Source organism: Podarcis melisellensis, assembly GCF_964234715.1.
Source record: "Podarcis melisellensis genome assembly, chromosome: 6".
NCBI lineage: Eukaryota > Metazoa > Chordata > Lepidosauria > Squamata > Lacertidae > Podarcis > Podarcis melisellensis.
This window is the reverse complement of record NC_138538.1, coordinates 70,812,583-70,827,722: the sequence shown is the minus strand read 5'-3', so window position 1 is coordinate 70,827,722 and position 15,140 is coordinate 70,812,583. Positions and strand designations below refer to the sequence as shown.

The following is a 15,140-nucleotide window of genomic DNA, read 5'->3' as shown; positions in this document are numbered from 1 at the left end:
CGCGGCGGCGCCTTTGCAAGCTCGGCAGTGGCGGCCAGGCGTGCCAACTTGGCCCCGCGATCGTGGGTGCCCATGGGGAATTTTGTGGGTGCTCGGGCATACAGGGAGTTGCCACCAATGGCAGCGGGCGCCATGCAGCGTGCACGGCCCTGGCAGCAAAAATTGGTGGGTGCCCGGCCCCTTCATGGGGAATTTTGTGGGTGCTTGGGCACCCAGGGAGCTGGCACCTAAAGCACTTATGGCAGGCTGCTTGCAAGCGCCGGAGGTGGCGGGCGAAAGGGACAGAAGCTTGCACCGTTTGCAGGCGCCGTCGAGCAAACGGGGGCCGTCCGAGACCTGTTTTTCCCCGCTGCCCGGCCTTGGGAAAAGCTGCAGTCCAGGAGGCTTCTGGGGAGAAGAGAGGAGCGCGCCGCAAAGAAGGGGGTGAATATCGCAGCCATGGGTCACGCCGGGGCAGCCCTGCGCAACGCTTCCTGCGGAGAAACGAAAGGGGGAGAGGAGAAAAACAACAACCCTGGTTGCACTCCGTTTCTCCCTCCGTCCCTCCCCCCACATCAATCTGGATCAAGGATCTGCCCCCTCCCGTCTCCCAGCACCGATCCGACGCGATCCACTCAGGCCACCCCCACCCCAAGCACGCGCCGGTCACACACTTTGCGCACAGCCCTCGGAAGTTTCCCGTCGGTGGCGGCGCCGCTGCTTTGCCTCGCCGAGTCTCCAGACTCAGACTGGTTTCCCCGGGCAGGATGGGCAAGTGCACCTTGCAAGATGCGGCGAGGCGGGAACTAGCAGCCTGGGGCCCATTGCGGCGAGCGGAACTCCCTCTCCACGCCGGCTGCTGGTTTTGCAGAAGCGGCTACATAGGCACACCGCACCGGAGCGTGCATGTCTGCTTGCGTAACAGTTTCTTGAGAGGGGAGGAATCATGCCCCTTTCCAGAAGTGTGTGTGCAAAGAGTCCCCCCTCCAACAACCCTTTATAAAACCAATGTTACGTTAGGGACGCGCCCCTTGGCTTGCAATCCAGCCAGGAGCTCCGATGGCTCTGGATTCATAACTCCGAAATTTGGAATCCTCTCCAAAACTGTGCCAAAGCAAGCAACCATGCTCCTGAGCAGATCTTGCCCGCTGGATGGTTCTGTTGCTCCAAAGCGAGTGTCATGTACACTAGATAGTGTGGGTCATGCATTCCTTCAGGACAGTGCCTGCACCCAGGGCCATGAGGTAAGGCGACTATGTCAGATGACAGGATAGGGGGAGAGGGGCAGCAGATCCCAATGTTGATCTTTCTCTCTTCCTACGCCTCACTCACCCCTTCTTCCCTGGCCAGGGCAGGAGGCACCGTTTTGGGGTTCACTTCAGAGGCCAAAACTTTTTGGGTGGGCCCCGATGATTTCTTACGGAGATATTAAAATGTTTCCACTTAAATGTCAAAAGAAGCATTCCAAGGCCACTGGGAATTTTGCAGGCCAACCACCCCTGAAATCTCACCTTCTTGTAGGCCAGGTAATGGAGACCCCCATGGCTCTCTAGGGATTGCTGAGCTCAAATTCCCACGAACTCCAACTGTGGTGGCCAACGATGATGGGAACTGGAGTCCAGCAGGGCCACTGGTCCCCCGCTCCTGCCACAGGCTCTTCGCTTTCCCTAGCACTTACATTTGAAGGAGCCAAGGTGTGGCCTCACACCTGTCTAGGCTAAATTTGGAAACCAAGATGAGGAGGAGGGGAACTAGCAGCCTTATACAGGCTGCCTTGGTATTATGATATGGCTAGCTACAATTTAGCCTGTCCCCAGCTCCCCTGTCCGCCTGTACTGCCTGCGATCACAGAAGCAGCTGTCCACAGTTTAGCAGACTGATGCTTATCACGCATGTAGTACTGTGAGCAAGTTACGGGTATGGACAGGAAGTTCAACTGACAGGCAAGGGAACAGTGCAAGTCAATCACACTTCCTGTTTGTCAGATGTCATGAAGAGACAGAGGGTGCTTACTGGAAATATGCTGTTAAGGTGAAGGTGACTTTACACATTTTTTAGCTTCTTTCTCCACTCACAGTGGGTAATACTGAAATCAACCTGTCAACCTAGCAGTTCAAAAGCACGCCAAAAAGTGCTAGTAGATAAATAGGTGGCTCCCTCGGCCTGTAAAGCGAGATGAGCGCCACAACCCCAGAGTCGTCTCTCAGGGGTCCTTTACCTTTTAGGGTGTGACAGCACTGATATAACCTGTTGCTTTTCTTTCAGAGTCCTTAACACTTTGCCCCTTTTGTAAAAACCCTGCCGCCATTTTTTCTGGGGCCACCACTGCTAGGCGGCCCAAGGGAAGGTCTTGAATTATCATGACTGGGGGGCACCCAACAGGATTGGTGCTTTCAACCCCTGTCCTGCCTTCAGATAGGGGAAAAAGGAGTACACTCCCTTAGCAGATACACATTACAGTCGCGACAAGTACAGTTGCAATTGCACCCCATAACAGTAGGGAAGTGGATATGTGTGTTTATTTAATTTTGTGCACATCACAAGGAGGTGCTACACATAGCAACAGGTCCCTACAGAATGCTTTTAACGGTGTGCCTGTAGCAACATCAAATGTGCATCTGTAAAGCACACAATGCAGATTCCACATATGAACTACATACGAACCTAACTTTTCAACAAACATCCCCAAACCTTAACTCTGCTGAAAAAGCAGCAGCAATTCTAGGTACTGTATAGAACTTTGTGATGTATCTTCCAGACTCAAAGGAAATATTTGAACCACTCTTCAAGATGCAAAGATCATTTGCATGTAAGAACTTCACATCTCTTCAGTGAAAGCTGAGTGCTTCCTCGTTTTCTGGGATATGATATCTTCATTTTTAACTCTGTTGCAATATACAATGCAAATAAGAAGGGAAATAACACAGGCAGAATTAAATGAAATTAGGAAAGTCTCAAAAACAGGATTACATTCACCTGGGAGAACAATCAGACCTGATGTAACAACTGAATCAACAGAGTTGTTAATTAATGGCTGCAAGCCGATAACAACTGAGACTATAAAGAAATGCTTGGACACCGTAATTGCAAGTTTTCACAATGCAATAATAATATTACATCTTATCCAAACTCTCTTATATGACAAAAAGAGGTCCACTGCAAATGGTTGCAGTGGCAGTTGCTGCCTTATAAACCAAGTATTTCCCAGCGATTGCAACAGGTATGCTTTTGTACGTGTATACGAGAAATAAACTTGCGGTGTTTAGGCTACAACACTCCTAAACCTGAAAGGCTGTAGAAGCCTTCTTGATTTACACCATCATTAAAAGAAGTACATGGCTGAAACCTGACCTGGAGGAAACCGCGCCCAACTACGATGCTTTGCAAAGGTATTTTCACCCAGACTCAGAAGATAACTCGGTTCATTCCAAACCAAACTGAACCCTGTTGCATTCCAAGGGAGCTTCCAAACCCCAGCAGCAATTGGGGAGGGGGTGTCCCTCTCACCCTCCACTCACTGGCATATCCTGAAGCCTAAAAGGGAGCAGGTGGCGCTGTGGTCTAAACCACTGAGCCTCTTGGGCTTACCGATCAGAAAGTCAGGGGTTTGAATCCATGCAACAGGGTGAGCTCCCATAGCTCTGTCCCAGCTCCTGCCAACCTAGCAGTTCAAAAGCACACCAGTGCAAGTAGATAAATAGGTACCACTGTGGGGGGAAGGTAAACGGCATTTCTGTGTGCTCTGCTTTCCGTCACGGAAGCAGTTTAGTCATGCTGGCCACATGACCTGGAAAAGCTGTCTGCGCACAAACACCGGCTCCCTCGACCTGTAAAGCGAGATGAGCGCTGCACCCCTTAGTCAAGTTCAGACTTAACCATCCAAGGGTCCTTTACCTTTATCCTGAAGCCTCTAAGCCAGATGTGGGAATAGGAAGAACCCTCCCATTGCCACCATTACAGCACAGAAAGCAAGGTAAACAGATGGGAGGGTGGAAGCTGACTTTATCCGGCTTGATGAAAGTCAAAGAACCCTCAGGGCAATAAAGTTCACCTTGCATGTGAAGTGAGCATCATGAAGATTTTTGTTTCCCAGGGCATTTCATTTGGCAGTGTGTTCCAACACACACACGCCCATGTAAAGTGAATCTAGGGATCCATCCTTTCTTTGGTTAGTGGAGCCACCGAAATGAAAAACAGATTCAGCAAACATTTTACACTCATCGGTATAACAGCATGTATGACGGGTCAGCAAACTTTTTCAGCAGGGGGCCAGTCCACTGTCCCTCAGACCTTGTGGGGGCCTGGACTATATTTGGGGGGGGGGATGAACGAATTCCTATGCCCCACAAATAACCCAGAGATGCATTTTAAATAAAAGCACACATTCTACTCATGTAAAAACACTAGGCAGGCCCCACAAATAACCCAGAGATGCATTTTAAATAAAGGGCACATTCTACTCATGTAAAAACTGATTCCCGGACTGTCCGCGGGCCAGATTTAGAAGGCGCTTGGGCCAGATCCGGCCCCGGGCCTTAGTTTGCCTACCCATTGTGTATGACTTCAGGGAAACCTTTACCTTGCCAATACTGAAAGGGAAATGTCCAGGGTAGGGGAGAGGAGATGGAGGAAGAGGGCTGAGAAGGGAACAGGGGAAGGCCCAGAACTCAAGTGCCACTCAGTTATTCCCATCAGCCTGTTCCCTTGACTCCCAGCTGAGTCCCCATGACTAACAGCCTTTGTACAGATGAGCCAGCCTCTCCATTAAGTAAGGATCTCATGAGCACTGACAAGGAAGGAAGGAGCTCCATGCTCTTCTCCTGGCAGACCCATATATATATATTTTTTTTAAATGATATTTTTATTAAGTTTCACAAAAGCTAACAACAATCAAATTAACTCAAATCACAAAAACCAACAAACACACACATCAAAAATACAAACAAAAAAACAGAATAAAAAAAATAAAAACATAAAAAAGAAAATTCAGAATTAAAAAAACACTCTGTTTCAAGTTAATAGCCTTCCAAATCTTATTTTCCTTACTTCCACCCGCCTTCCTTTCATGTATTCCACTTTAAAATTAGTTCAGCAATTATCATATTATTCAAGTTCATCCTTTATCCTTCCCTTTATACTCTTATTTATCTTAATCACTAATTCATTTCATTTACAATGCCCTTAGCATTCATAAATTTTACAATGTTTTTGTAGATAAACTTTAAACTTCTTCCAGTCCTCTTCCACCTGCTCTTCTCCTTGATCTCGGATTCTGCCGGTCATTTCTCTGGCAGACCCAAATATAGCATGGCAGAAAGAAAGAAGGTGGGAATCATTCCTTTCCCTCCAACCAAGTTCAGAAGGGACCAGAGCTTACTCTGCCTCAGGGGGGTCACTAAATCTAGTGCCCCAGAATAGGAGCTTTCGTTATTTTTTAAAGGTAGTCTATATGTAGTTCTAGGGTCGCGGGTGGCGCTGTGGGTTAAACCACAGAGCCTAGGACTTGCCAATCAAAAGGTTGGCGGTACGAATCCCTGCGACGGGGTGAGCTCCTGTTGCTCTATCCCTGCTCCTGCCAACCTAGCAGTTCGAAAGCACATCAAAGTGCAAGTAGATAAATAGGTACCACTCCAGCGGGAAGGTAAACAGCATTTCCGTGCGCTGCTCTTGTTCGCCAGAAGCGGCTTAGTCATGCTGGCCACATGACCCGGAAACTGTATACCGGCTCCCTCGGCCAATAAAGCGAGATGAGCGCCGCAACCCCAGAGTCGGTCATGACTCGACCTAATGGTCAGGGGTCCCTTTACCTTTAATTTATATGTAGTTCTCCTAGAAATATGGTTATTATGGAACAGAAGGTGCAGGTACCTCCTAAAAGATTTCTGTGAAATGTGTGTGAATGTTGTGTGACTACTATGAATATTTTTTCTGGTACTGAGGAAAGTTCCCTGCTGTTTTAAGCAGCATCTGTGTGTGTGTGTTGTGTGTGTCCACAATTAGGACCGGCAGGACATAGATAACTTCCCAAAATTGGCATAAGATTGTTGGCGGTGGCTGCCTGGCTTATTTTGTGTTAAGCTACAATACACACACACACACACACCAGCTATTTTGTGACTGGCGCCCCCACCCTCTCAAAATTAAAAATGTGATCCCTGGTCCCAAAAGGTTGGCAACCCCTGCTCTACCTCTTTCCTGGCACTGAATGTATGAAAGAAGCAAGCCTTTCATTGCACAGCAATCTCTTCTTGTATGCATCATTGCATTTATCCAGATGTAAATCCCATGTTGTAATTTATGACAATAAAGCAGGCCAGCTGCCAAAGTGGAGTTTGAATGACTGCAAAAAAGGAAAGTAGCGCTTGTTGCTTGTACAGACAAACTCAGCTGAGCAAGTTGCACACCAGCTTTGTACACATCATCATTCTAAGATTAACTCGTCTCCACATTGTTATCCTTGCTTTCCTCTGCCACATTTGCACCTTTCTGTGCAAGCACACTAAGAAGGTACACTCAAACCATGATGGGGTTGACTCTCCCTTGAACAGTGTTAGAAATTAGCCAGGCGCATTTTGCAAGTGGAGCGGGTCCAGTTGAGACCGTGTGGAGATCTCTGTATGCCAGAATGACAACTGGGTAAAGCAAAATGTAACTTGGAGAAGGATCTGAAATATTTTCCTTGCAGCTTCAATTTGTTTTATTCTGAATTGTTTTATTTAATGTTATAATTTAATGTTATATAAAGTGGTATAGAAATGAAATGAATAATAATAAACCCCACTGTAAAAAAAAAAAAAGGTGCCTAGACACTCCATTGTGGTGACCATAAGTTTAAGGTGCCATTTGGTGATTAGGTTATACAATGGTACCTCGGGTTAAGAACTTAATTCGTTCTGGAAGTCTGTTCTTAACCTGAAACTGTTCTTAACCTGAGGTACCACTTTAGCTAATGGGGCCTCCCGCTGCCACCACACCACCGCCGCACGATTTCTGTTCTCATCCTGAAGCAAAGTTCTTAACCTGAGGTAATATTTCTGGGTTAGTGGAGTCTGTAACCTGAAGCGTATGTAACCCGAAGCATATGTAACCCGAGGTACCACTGTATCTCCATGGCAAGGTCTAAGCATCACCTGCTAGCTCACCTTTGGGCAAGGTAGACTACACTGTAAAGCAGTGGTGGCCAAACAGCCCTCCAGATGTTTTGGGACTACAACTCCCATCATCCCTAGCTAACAGAAGCAGTGGTCAGGGATGATGGGAATGGTAGTCCCAAAACACGATTTCTGTTCTCATCCTGAAGCAAAGTTCTTAACCCAAGGTACTATTTCTGGGTTAGCAGAGTCTGTAACCTGAAGCATCTGTAACCCAAGGTACCACTGTATATCTGAATTTCTAACACTGTAGTCTTGAATCAGCACGGAAAGTGTTTTGCATAAACTAATTCCCAGCCGTTTTGTGGTGAGCAGGTGGGAATAGGCCAATGGTCACACTGGTACAAAATATCTAAAGGGCTGTCGCCTGGAGCAAGATTATTTTCTCCTACTCAGGAGCTAGGACCCATACCAATAGATTCAAGTTACAAGAAAGGAGATTCCGACTTAACCTCAGGAAGAACTTTGTGACGGTAAGAGCTGTTCAAGAGGGGAACAGACTTCCTTGGGAGGTTGTGAGCTCTCCTTCCTTGGAAGCTTTTAAGCAGAGGTTGGATGGCCATCTGCCATGGATGCTTGAGTCAAGATTCCTGCATTGCAGGGGGTTGGACTAGATGACCCCGAGGGTCCCTTCCAGCTCTACAATCCTATGACAAGTGCATCAGTTATATTTCTATGCTGAATCTCCAGCTGTCATGACAGAAGCACATGGAAGAGGTAAACCATCATTGATCTCTTAGATTGTTGCCATGAGACATATCTAAGAATGCATCAAGCATATATTCATTCATCAATGATAACAGTTTTGTTGCTGCCTCCTTTTCTACCTTTTCTGTTGTATCCAATGAAATGAGGACTTTCTAAGCCCTTTCATAGCTGGCAAATGACTTCACATTTGCATTCCTGGAAAATGAGGCAAGACCCACTAAAATGTTTTTACACTAAGATATCCAGTTAGTTTGCAAGAGCTGTCACAGAGATGGACTGGAATGTGTTTTTAGACGGCAGCCCAACGTTTAGCTATACATTTGTACATCTAGAGTTTTTCTCCCCGTTTTAAGCAATCTCAACTGTCTTGATGTTTTTTTGACCACAGTTTCTTCAAGGACAAATGTGATCCAAGAAGAAAAACCATACCTTCAGTACATCTTTGTAACTACTCTCAAGTGACTTTTCTGTTTATGTCCCTGAATGAATAACTTCCATATCTGCAGCACAGACCACCTTGGTCCCAAGTAGGGTGGAAAAGCTGTCGTCTTGCCTGCTGTCAGCTATGACTAAAAAATCCAATTATTGTTTGAAAGGCATTCTTACAACTTGAAAAAGACAGTTGGCGAATTGCACAAAAAAATCATGAACTTAGGGGATATATATATATATATATATCCATGACATTTCTTATGTCTTATTTCAGATCTTTTGATTGACAACTGTTTCACCACCTAACACCATGTCAATCTCATTCAGCTGAACACAACACAAGGGAAAGAATGGGGGGGAGGGCAAAACATGACTGACAAGAGTTCCATGGCTTTGGAAGAAAACATTCATCTACAGTCACACAATTTACAATCATTGATGACGTGCATGACTTTCCAAGTGCCTTAAAGAATGTGGATTTGTCACGTTTGTTGATCAAGCCATCAGTGTAACAGAAAGCAAGCAACGGTGTGTCAGAAGATAACTGAGCATTTGTGACAGAGCCTTTTCTGCAACACATAGGATTCTCTCCATTTGGTGTCTCTCCAAATGCTTTCTACAAGACTCCTTGAGGCCGCAGCCACCTCCCCCCAACCGTTTTTCATCACCTTCCATCCTTCAAAGCAAAAGCTGACAACTTCTATCCTATGGTGGGCTTTAAAATTGCTATCTATTGCACACTCGGGCCTAAACCTGTGTCTGTGCTATAACATTTCAAACTATGAGAAGGTGGGGGCGCTAGCCTATGTGAATTCACCTCCATATTAAAATTCTGTACACAGGACACTGGGGACGCGGGTGGGTCAAACCACAGAGTCTAGGACTTGCCGATCAGAACGTCGGCGGTTCCCGTCACTCGGTCCCCGCTCCTGCCAACCTAGCAGTTCGAAAGCACCCCAAAAAGTGCAAGTAGATAAATAGGTACCGCTCTGGTGGGAAGGTAAACGGTGTTTCCGTGCGCTGCTCTGGTTCGCCAGAAGGGGCTTAGTCCTGCTGGCCACGTGACCCGGAAGCTGTACGTCGGCTCCCTCGGCCAATAAAGTGAGATGAGCGCCACAACCCCAGAGTTGGTCACGACTGGACCTAATGGTCAGAGGTCCTTTACCTTTACCTTACACAGGACACTAGTGCCATGTTCAGGCATTTGCCCCAAAATGCAGTTTAAAAGTGTGCATGGGGCCAAGAGCACACACACAAGCCCGACCCCCATGTACATCCACCCCCATCATAGGCATCAGGCTCAACCGTCTCATGTTGCGCAGGGAGAGTCTAGGGACTGAGTAGACAGAAACTTCACACACACATACAGAGAGAGAGAGAGAGAGAGAGAGAGAGAGAGAGATGCTCAGGTGAACATCTCAACAGGGCTACAATGTCAGGGTGAAGGGCTCTAGCCCAGCTTTCTCCCTAAATGCTAAATTTTCTATGTTTTGTAGGGAGCGCATTCTATCATGTCATCCCTTACTTGAAGACTGAAGTACCGTATTTTTCGCTCCATAAGACACACTTTTCTTCCTAAAAAGTAAGGGAAAATGTCTGTGCGTCTTATGGAGCGAATGTGTGGTTCCTGGAGCCGAATTGCCCAGGGCGAAAAGCAGATCATGCTTTTTTTTAAAAAAAAAAAAAAAAGAGGGAAGTGGGTGTTGAAACAAAGCTGCTGATCGGCAAGCAATTGGGAGGGGAGATAAGGGACGCTAGCAATAAAGGAGGCTGCCTGGGAACAGGGAGGTAAAGACAGCGAACTTGCAAGGAGAGGAGGCAGGAAGACTAAAGCAATGAGGAGATAAATTTGAAGAAAAGGAGGAGCAAAAAATTGCTCCAGCTAAGGAAAAGACACTAAGGCAAACAAGAGGGAAGGGAGTGTTGAAAGGAAGCAGCTGATCGGCAAGCGATCAGGAAGAGATAAGGGAAGCCACAATGGCACAAAAACATGGTTACAAAGCACGGATCCACATGGATCCTCAGGATTTTTGCATTGGGCTACCGCAAACTCACTGTCAAATCACATGTCTGTGGCCACAGCATGAACCACAAAAATCATACATCCACCGTTTCGTTCAGAATATATTTTTCTTGTTTTCCTCCTCTAAAAACTAGGTGCGCCCTATGGTCAGGTGCGCCTTATGGAGTGAAAAATACAGTAGTTATGTAGTTAAGAATCACAAAGTTCTTTGGAAGAAATTCCTGGTTACAGTCATATGCCGAGGTCACCCAGAAGGAACAGGCAATCGTGGTTCATACTTTGTCTGGGCACCTTGGGTGCTGTTCGTCATTGCAGTTGCATCCTTTGTTTTCCTTCTTTGGGGCGTGAGGCTGAAGTTGTCAGGATTCATATCTGTTTAGCCAACAAGGATGTAAGTAGACTGGTTCTTATGTAATGGCTCCGAGTCCACATTTGTCGCGCTGAGAGTGTTAGTGAATATTGTAATCCCTCTCGGCCTACTTGCAGCATCAGCATTCTGCGTTTCTTTCAGGGTCAACTGGATTCCACGGAAAGTTTGGGAAGTCCTTACATGTTCTTTAGGTTGTAAAAGAGGCTTGTGGAATTCACCTTCAATTCCTGGGTGAGAGTCCTCCGTTTTCAGCATGTTGTTGCAACGTTTTGCTCGTTATCTTGCATTACATTAGCTAAATGCACATTTAAAATGCCCAGGGGGTGGGGTGGAGCTGAAATCTAGTCTGGTCTTTGTTCCAAGGGCAGAGAAGATGCAGAAGAGACCCAGGCAGAAGATGAAGCCAACATCAATATTATACCTTATGATCTGAGCAAGACACCTTATCCAGGAAGTCCCCCTCCCCACCAAAATACCCACTACTAGACTTTCTTTTAGCATACTTTCCCATGTATAAGACTATGTTTTTAAAATAATGTTCAAAATCTGGGCTCGTCTTATACATGGATAGTATCTCCCCCTCCCCCATTTTCTTAAATCGGAGTCCCCAAAAATAGGGGGCATCTTATACATGGGGGCGTCTTATAGACAGAAAAATACGGTATGTTAGGGCACATTTTGTTGCTATCATCATAAGGATTTATAAAAATATCCAAGGTGCACTAATGCTGTACAAACATAACATATTTTTTAAAATAAATCCCAGTCCATATGATTGACAATCTAAAAGAAGAAGGAAGTTAAGAAAGGAAAAAAGGAGAATTGTACTAGGGAGAATGAAAAGAAAAGAGAGAAGAGTTAATATATTTTAGTAGGGAGGGTTTTTTTAATAGAACATCAAGAAAGAAATGCAACAGAGAGAATATGCATTTTTAATAATTTCTTAAAGCAAGGCAAAAATAAAAGAGGCAGCAAGGTGAATATCAGAGGGAGAGGCAGGGAGATTTCCACACAAGAGAGAAGGCAGGAAGAAAGAAACAGCCCAAGACAGTGGTGGTTTAATAAGATTAGGGCCTGAACAGATATAGATAAGAAGAAGCAAGAATATAAAGAACCTTAAAAGGTTAAAATAAGAAGTTTAAACTTGATACGAAACAATAGGGAGACAGCTAAGGAAACATACAAACATCAGAGAACATGAGTTGAAAAGTTGTGGTCTATTGTTTATTCATATCGCATCATCTATGTACATGATGCAGTACAGAGAACGGGTTTGATGGATTCCTACGCAAAGGAGCTTACAATCCAAAAAAGACGCAGGGAAACAAAGGAACAGAGGAAACTAAGACAGACATAACAGATTTAAGCCAAAAGTTAGGAAGACTGGTGAGCAAAACTTTGAAATAATTTCCCTTTTTTGTTTGTTTGTTTCAGCCACGTACCATATAATGTATAAACGTGTGGCCAGTGCTTTTTTTCTGGGGGGACACAGGGGTACGCATACCCCTAAACATTTTGTGAATCTTTGTACTTTTGTCCATTTATTGTATTTCTTTTCCCCGATTTCTCCACCACTATAAAATGGTGATTTTCTTGGGTCAAAATGAGAGTGCCCCTAAATGTCTTTTTTAAAGGGGAAAAAGCACTGTGTGTGACACTTTGCGGGGGTCCATTTTGGGCAAATTCCAGTAGAATTTGGTCAGGACGCATTTCCACACAAAACAATATCGATGCTGATGATACATAAATCAAAAATACTTAATGGGAATGATGGACGGAGTATTCACAAGCTTGTTTTTACAAATATTTATAAAGGGCTGTTTGCGCCGAGACTTTCAGAGCACTGCACAATTTAAAAGCACAAACATTATTTTAAAAACAGCAGTACAACCAAAAACCGACAGGAAAACCCCAGCGTAAAACCCCGCCAATCTGAGAATTTGCGCTAAAACGCTTTGGCAAATTGAAAGCAAACAAACAGAGAGTTGCCACCAGGCGAGCCACCCTGGGGAAGGCATTCAACTACTGGGGTCCCATTGCAGAGAAGGCCCTGTCCAAACTGCCACTCACCTCACATCAGAAGAGAAGGGGACATGGAGGAGACACCCTGGGCAGTAGTCTAAGGCTCACATCTCTCGGATAAGTGTACAAATACTCATCTGATGCAACAACTGTAAAAACGTGTGCATTGTGGGAAGAACATGAATGTGTCACGAGCTCTTGCTCTGCTAAGAGGCATGTCTTACAAACCCCTCAGTGGTGCTGAAGTCCAAGTACATTTTTCTACAAGGCCTCCTGGAAATGGCCAAAGGTCACCGTTCAGAGAAGCCAGAGAGGGGAGCTAAGAGGTCAACCTCGTAAAGTTATAGAATTGCTACCAACTGAAAACCTTGGTTGCAATCGCACACTCTCGAAGGAAGACTAAACCAATTGTTCCCAGGTATTTGCTTATATATACCGTATTTTTCGCTCTATAGGACGCACCAGACCACATGACGCACCTAGTTTTTGGAGGAGGAAAACAAGAAAAACAATTTCTGAATCTCAGAAGCCAGAACAGCAAGAGGGATCGCTGCGCAGCGAAAGCAGCAATCCCTCTTGCTGTTCTGGCTTCTGGGATAGCTGTGCAGCCTGCATTCGCTCCATAAGACGCACACACATTTCCCCTTACTTTTTAGGAGGGAAAAAGTGAGTCTTATAGAGCAAAAAATACGGTAATACTTTTTCTGAGCGAAGTACGTTGGGTCAGAGGAATTCTCTCCTGCTCACCGCAATGGTTACTATTAATCCTAAAAGCGGCTGGCTTTGCACAAACTGCTGATTCAAGTAATTCCCAGAAAAGGGGGGGGGGGATTTCAAAAGGTATATTAAGGAAATCTGATTCCTTTGTATCTCCAGGTGTAATCTGAGCAACTACTAAAAGGGAGTTTCCTTCCTTGTTCTTCTCGTGTGCCAAGAACTTAAATGCAAAGTAGAAATTGAGTCTTTCGCTATTCAGAACCGTTTATTTAAGGACATCCCACTAGATAAACAATCAATAGTAAATCTCTTTCCACACTCAACTGGTTTTGAAACAAAAACACCTTGTGTTGTGGGGCGGAAGGCTGATGCATTACATAAACACCGCGGAGAGTTTGCTTTTTAAAAGCATCTCAATTGTTTGTGGGTTCTGCGGGTGGAGAGGCAGTTCGCAAGCCGCGGCCTATTGTGGAGATCTTGTGGGTTTCTGCATACCACCAATTTATTTTGGGGTGGGGGCAGTGGACAAAATGGGAAAATGCCATGATGTGAAATACATGTAGGAAAGTAAAATAATCTGATGTGTAAGTGGGTTGCTGAACCTAACTAGTCCCCTGCGTGGAGACCGTTGTGCATAGCAATTAAAGAAAGGCTCCATGTGGCAGCCACACTGTGTGTGCCTCAGGCCATAGAAAGCTTTCCCCCAATGAGATATGCACAGAATTAAAACAGAAAGGTATTTTTGAGGGAGGGCGGTGGTTGCTTTTGATGTGGGTAAATCACCTGACTCAGAAGAAAACACAAAATGGCTAGGTCAGGGAGTCAGCAGTGCTATCACCGTATACCAATATTTAGCTATACTGTGGTACCTTGGTTCTCAAATGCCTTGGTACTCAAATGCTTTGGTTCTCAAACGTCTTAAAACCCTGAAGTAAGTGTTCTGGTTTTTGAACGTTTTCCGGAAGCCGAACGTCCAATGCGGCTGTCAGCTCTTGTTTCCAGAACACCTGCACCAATCAGAAGCTGCACCTTGGTTTTTGAACATTATGAAAGTCAAACGGACTTCCGGAACAGATTAAGTTTTACACTTTTGTTTTTGTGGCTTTTTCTGTTAATTTGTTTTTGTGACTGTGTGGAACCCAGTTCAGCTACTGATTGATTGATTGATTATGTGACTGCGGAAATGGATAAAAGCTCCTCATCCAAACACTGACTATCATCAGTGCAGGGAAGAAAAAAAAATTTTTTTTACAATACTGTCTTATTTATTTTATAGTACAGTGGTACCTCGGGTTAAGAACTGGAGGTCTGTTCTTAACCTGAAACTGTTCTTAACCTGAGGTACCAATTTAGCTAATGGGGCCTCCTGCTGCCGCTGCACCGCCGCTGGACAATTTCTGTTTTCATCCTGAAGCAAAGTTCTTAACCCGAGGTAATATTTCTGGGTTAGCAGAGTCTGTAACCTGAAGCGTATGTATCCTGAAGTGTATGTAACCCGAGGTACCACTGTACAGTACATTGATTATTGCTTTCATTTTATGGATCAAGGGTCTCGTTAGATAGTAAAATCCATGTTAAATTGCTGCTTTAGGGGTTGTTTTTAAAAGTCTGGAACGGATACTTTCTATAGGAAAACACGCCTTGGTTTTGGAACGCTTTGGTTTTGGAACGGACTCTGGATTAAGTTTGAGAACCAAGGTACCACTGTACGCATCTTCTAAACTGAAAAATGGGAGTA

At 45.1% G+C, this 15,140-nt stretch overlaps 1 protein-coding gene across 2 annotated transcripts in view; it reads right to left on the bottom strand.

The window, feature by feature from the left end:
- Window positions 1-15,140, bottom strand: part of LRRC8D (leucine rich repeat containing 8 VRAC subunit D) — a 90,861-nt gene that overhangs the window by 57,451 nt on the left and 18,270 nt on the right. Inside the window, exon 1 of one of the 2 annotated variants that reach the window (XM_081914166.1) lies at window positions 654-795. The exons of the other annotated variant lie outside the window; for it this stretch is intronic. The gene's annotated coding sequence lies outside the window, so the exon portion shown is untranslated. Of the gene's footprint in view, window positions 1-653; window positions 796-15,140 lie in introns of those variants that run through there. 2 annotated transcript variants of the gene reach the window in all.